The sequence below is a fragment of the Carassius auratus genome, unplaced genomic scaffold (genome assembly GCF_003368295.1).
Source record: "Carassius auratus strain Wakin unplaced genomic scaffold, ASM336829v1 scaf_tig00217184, whole genome shotgun sequence".
Classification (NCBI taxonomy): Eukaryota; Metazoa; Chordata; class Actinopteri; order Cypriniformes; family Cyprinidae; genus Carassius; species Carassius auratus.
Genome location: NW_020528931.1, coordinates 2,071 through 8,224, shown reverse-complemented (window position 1 = coordinate 8,224; position 6,154 = coordinate 2,071). Strand labels below are relative to the sequence as shown.

The 6,154-nt window shown below is 35.6% G+C and overlaps 1 pseudogene; it reads right to left on the bottom strand.

Moving 5' to 3' along the window:
• Positions 1–1,131: 1,131 nt before the first annotated feature.
• Positions 1,132–3,324, bottom strand: LOC113100117 (2-oxoglutarate receptor 1-like; annotated as a pseudogene).
• Positions 3,325–6,154: the final 2,830 nt, after the last annotated feature.

The window sequence follows — 6,154 nt, the reverse complement described above, 5'->3', positions numbered from 1 at the left end:
CACATTTGTGACCCTGGAGCACAAAAGCAGTCGTAAGTAGCACAGGTTTATTTTGTAGCAATAGACAACAATATATTGTATGGGTCAAAATTATTAATTTTTCTTTCATGACAAAAATCATTAGGATATTAAGTAAAGATCATGTTCCATTAAGATATTTGGTCAATTTTCTACTGTAAATATATCAAAATGTAATTTTTGATTAGTGATATGCATTGATAAGAACTTAATTTGGACAACTTTAAAGGCAATTTTCTCCATATATCGATTTTTTTGCAGCCTCAGATTCCAGATTTTCAAATAGTTTTATCTCTGCCAAATATTGTCCGATCCTAACAAACCATACATTAATGGACATAGTATTTATTCAGCAGATGATGTATAAATCTCAATTGAAAGATTTGTATGAGTTATTTTTATGGTCCAGACTCCATGGTCACATTTACGTTCATGCATTTGGCAGACATTTTATTTCAAGCGACTTCCATTGCATTCAATATGTACATTTAATTCATTCATACATTATCGGGAATCGAACCCATGACCTCAACACACCTATAAAATACACTGTATAAAGAAAGCCCCTTGAGGCTGAGCATATTGATGTAATATTAAAACAGTTAAAAAGCTTTTAGGTAGGCCTGGTGCGTAGATAATGGAAAAAGCATTGCAACATATGCATTTGCATCTTCTTGCAACAAGAAGTAATATGATCATATTTCATATTTCCATTTAGCTTTCATTACATTTTTCTTTTTTTAAATAAAATATCTGTTATTTAGTCATTTTAATAACCTTATAAAGTTTAAATTATCATCTAATAATTATGTATTCATTTCAGCTTTATTTAATGAACAAAAGTTTTTAATTTTTAATAATTAGTTAACAATAACAAGTGAATAGGGTCCAATGTTGCTTCTTCAGAATATCTTCTTTTTGCATTCAGTCATACAGATCTGGAACAACTTGAGTCAATGATGACAGAAAGTCATTTCATGGTGGAGAACTCCTTCAAATGTCGGCTGTTTCACTGATCCTTTGACTTTGGCTCATCGTTGACTGTAACATTCAAACACCATCATGAGTCTCAGCTGCTTTCGTCATGCGTGATCTTAGTTGTGTGTTTGCTGATCACAGCCACTTCAACAATCTCTTTAGTTTCGACATGAGCCGATCAAATCTGAACATTTCCATGAAGGCCTGCTTGAAACAATCCCCTGATAACGTATAGAGTGGCAGGTTGATAATGATGTTGACTGCAGCGATCGGCCTCGAGATGATATAGGCGGCGTGAGCCCAGCGGTCCAGCATGCAGTTGGTTTCCGAGTGAGTTTTGTGTAGATCCTCCAAGCCCGTAGCGCATGAAAAGGGAAAAAGCACACAATGAAGCACGTCAGAATCAACACGATGAGCCGCCTCGCTCGAACTCGTTTCCTGCTTTCTTTATGCGGACCCTGCTTTAGCTCCTTCATGATGCGCCAATAGCAAAGACAGACCACGACTAGAGGAACCAGATATCCAAGCACGGTCAGCACCCAACTGTAAGGCCACATGAATTCTGGGTTGTTGCTCGCAAGATCCAAGCAGTAGGTTTTGTTGTCCTGCACCTTCATTTCAATTTGGTTAAAAATGGGACTTATTTCTGCGACCGCCACAGTCCAGCCCAGGATGCATGCCAGCGTTCCCCAGCGCTTCTTCTTGATGCTGTGTGCATGCATTGGATGCACGATTGCCACGTAGCGAAAGATGGCCAGACAGGTGAGGAAGAGGATGCTGCCGTAGAGGTTGAAGTGGAAGATGAAGCGCGTGAAGCGACACATAGTGATGCCCAGCGTCCACGAGTCGTTTTGGCTGTAGTAGTATGTCAGGAAGGGCAAGGAGATCATGAAGAGGAGGTCGGTGATGACGAGGTTCACCATGATGATGGTGCTACTCTTCCAGGGACGAACTTTAATGATGTAGACCAGCAGAGCGGTGATGTTGCCCACCACACCTACAATGAAGATCGCGCCGTAAAAACACGGGCAGGTAGTAGCGCTTCATCAGATCGTCCACATCAGTGCAGTTGTCAATCGAGCTGTTACTCGGGCCATAGTAAATGTTGCTCATGGTTGTTCCTGCAGCAGGAATGAAGAAAAATTGTTAGAAAGCTTGCATGTAACATTTGTCTAACTGATAATTCCTGGTTCGGTTTGTTAGACCTGATTTCACACAATACCTCATAAAGGTTATTCAAACACAGCAGTCTGCATGCTGTCTCTATTTAAACAGTGCATTTCAACACGTGTGAAATTCCAAGATGGTTTGAAACTGCTTTGGAGTAATAGTTATTTAACATTTATTTTTATGTGAAATATGTATTAATTTTAACTACAATAATAATAGACATTACATTTAATTAAATTTTAAATTATATATATATATATAATATATAATATATATATTATATTATATATATATATATATATATATATATATATATATATACACACATGTATTAACTCCACCAGGAAAACAAAATCTGCAGATTACATTGCAATAATGAAAATATTAACTTAAGTTTTTTTTAGACTATTTAGAATAATTAGTTTTTCACTTGAAATCATGTTATATTTGGATTAAAACTTTTATTTTCATCAGCATTTTTGTAATATTTCCTGTGGAGTTATCTAGACCACATCATCAGTACATTATTTATATTATTGGTCAACTTAATACTTAAACACAAAATCATGAGAAATGTTTTGAAGAATTAAAACAATATATACTGTATAAATAATGTTTTTTCAATATTAAAGTCTTTGTCCTGCCTTGAAATATTACACTTACGCAAATTGAAATGTGAAGTTGTCTTATAACACTATGCCTTTAGCAAACTGCAGCTTTCCTTTTTTGCGTTAATAATTCAGGTAACACTTTAGTTTAGGGTCCAGTTCACACTAATAACTTGTTGCTTATTAGCATGTCTATTATTAACATATTGGCTGTTTATTAGTGCTTATAAAGTACATATATTGCATGACATCCATAATCCTACCCAATACCCTAAACTTAACAACTACCTAATACACTATTAATAAGCAGCAAATAAGGAGTTAATTGAGGCAAAAGTCAAAGTTAATAGTTAGTTAATAGTGAGAATTGGACCCTAAAATAAAGTGTAACCATACTGGGATCTAAAAAACACAGTTGGGAGTAAATGAATGAAGACTTACGATGGGCTCCGATGCTTCACATTCAGCTGGTGGATCCTCAGTGAAAAGGACTGTGGTGATGAGTTGAAGAGTTTAAAACCACCGAGCTGATCCTTCCTCTTCTACAGAAGAGTTCCTGGTAAATATCTTTTGCAGATCTTATTCATTTGCATTCTTGTGTGTCACATCCGAACATCCGCATTGAAACCATCTGCCGGCTGACACACAGTAGGACTGCAATCCGTGAACACATGGGAAAATGGGCGGGATTTACAGTTACTGCCTGACAGTGTGTGATCTCATTGTTATGATACTTGACTATGGGAAAGTGTGTCACTGGTAAATTCCTTTGCTGTCAATGCTGTATTAACATGATACACCTATGAACACCTGTTTGGAGATGTTTTATTACTCATCCAAGACTGCAATAATTCTTGTGCCATGTGTCATCTGGGTTTACATGCCAGTTTTAATAAAATGATCATGTGCGGGAGGCAGCGGTGCAATTATCAGCTTTACAAAACACTGTGCTAAGAGAAATAAATAATGCATCGTCTTAACTGGCATTCTATCAATCCTGAACAGAATCTCAACTAACAAAAAATAAGATCTAGTTCTCATCAAGTTTCAGAACATCCAGTGTTTTAAAAGTTTTTTTTTTTGTTGTTTTTTTTTTGTTTCTTGGTTATGCAAATGATAAGGGAACATTAAGTGAATATAATGTTGCACTTTTAAATGTTTTAGAATGTTCTGATTCTGTTATAAATGCAAACAACCAGACAAATTTGAATGAACATTCTCTTAATATTACTATAAGAACATTTATTCATAACCTTGCCGGAACATTCCCTCTCAGCAAGATCAGACTTAGTGAATCCTAATAGTAAACTGAAAATGATACAGCAGAGGTACACATATATTATTTGTAATGGATTTTTGAAGGGTCAAGGGTGCATATTAATTTTCCTTTTATTTTAATATGAAATGGCGCTGGCAACATCAAGGTCATGGGATTGATTCCCTCAAAATAGTTCAAAAAATTAGTAAGAAAAGTTATGAAATATGTACAACTTAAATGTTTCAGAGAAAAAACAAAACAGGAATAATGGATAAATGAGATAAGATAACTTATTTATTTATTTATTTATTCTGAGCTGTGCATACCTTTTCATGTTATGTTAATTTAAAATGGGGCTAGCAACACCAAGGTCATGGGTTTGATTCCCACAGAATGTGTGACCTGATGTACTGCACTGTAAGTCCCATTGGATAAAAGCATCAGCAAAATGCATACAATGTAAAATTACCCACACTTCACACAGAAAATAATGAATTTTAAACAGCCCCATGAAACTGCAATTGAGTTTGTGGTTTTTACCCAGCTAAAAATCAAAAAAAAAAAAAAAAGATGTTTTTGAGAACATGTTAGCTGGGTAACTTTACATCTATTAGCTTTGAGGTTGTCCATAAACTAAATGCTCCTAAATATGATAGAATTTGTTCCCTATACTTTTGAGCAAATACTGATACAGATTGTTTTTGTCCAATCAAAACTCTCTTTATGTGAATGTCCTTCTTTGAATAGCACAAGCAAACATCATGGACTGAATTAGCAATAGCTTACTGCTTCTACCACTGATATATCATGGCATTATTTGAAGCAATAAATGAGCAATTTCATGATTTGAGTGTGATGCACTTAGCTAACTGCGGACACTGGGTGATAAAGATGTTAAATAGCGACATGAAGTGAGAGATTGTTACTGTTACTGTAGTAGACAAGCGTTTGTTAACCTCTAGTGGTTGATGATGGGACTGCAGGTCAATAGTGAGAGAAAAGCTAATGCTGGTCAAACTCAAGTTCAAGATATTAGTATAAACATAAACACAGCCACATATACTCACTGTCTTCATTTTCAACATATTGTGTTGTGTGTGTGTGTTGTGTTTAAATAGAACTTTGTGTCCAAATACATTTTGGGGCAACTCTGTATAATCCGTTCTTCAATACAAAAGGAGTCATTAAATTATTTGTCATTATAATTATTATTATTCTTCATTTACTGAAAGGTTAGAGCAGGGTAAAGCAATGTTGTTTTACTGGACTTCTAGGGTCATGGTGCCTAATTGCACATCTATTTTCAGCAATACTATGTTTAAGTTGTCTACTTGTTTTACCCACGTAGCCCTGTCCACAAGGACAGCGCAACATAAATAACGTTGGTTGTTTTACAAGAAATCGTTTCTTGGATCTTACATTTTATCAGAAGAGGGATAATTGAAAGTTTGTGTTTTCTATGTCAAATAACATTGTTGACCACACTTGAAATTACCAAAAGGTATATGACTAAATAAATGTATTGGTGGTGGAACTGACAGATCTGCCCTAACCAGTATGTTGTGCAAATTGGGAGGTCTCTTATAGACCAAAAATGTATTGCAACTTGGGATCGATCTCAGCAATGTGCAAATATGGTGATATGAAGATCCTTGTAAGAGCGTATTACAATCAGTAGGTTTATGATTCAAGCTAGGTACAAGTCCAGTTTCTGTGAGAATCACATTAACATCTAAGAAATGTATTTGATCTTGGAGAGCATCTACAGTAATTGTTTAAAGCATCACTGCCTGCATTAACTAATTCATAAAACAATGCAAGCTGAGTTCCTGTGCCACTCCAAATGAAAAAGATGTCATCTATGTAACGTTTCCACAAAACAATATATTCATAAATGGATTAAATGCTTTATTGAATAGAAACTGTTCTTCAGACACCCCACAAAATAGGCATGCAAAACTTGGAGCCATTTTAGAGCCCCTGCTAATTCCAGAAATCTACAAATAGAAATCCGATCCAAAAAAAAAAAGTACCCCCCCCCCCCCCAAAAAAAAAGTGCCCAGCGTGGACAGGACCGTGTTCACCCCGACATCAGAGGCATCCATCTCAACAATGAATTTCC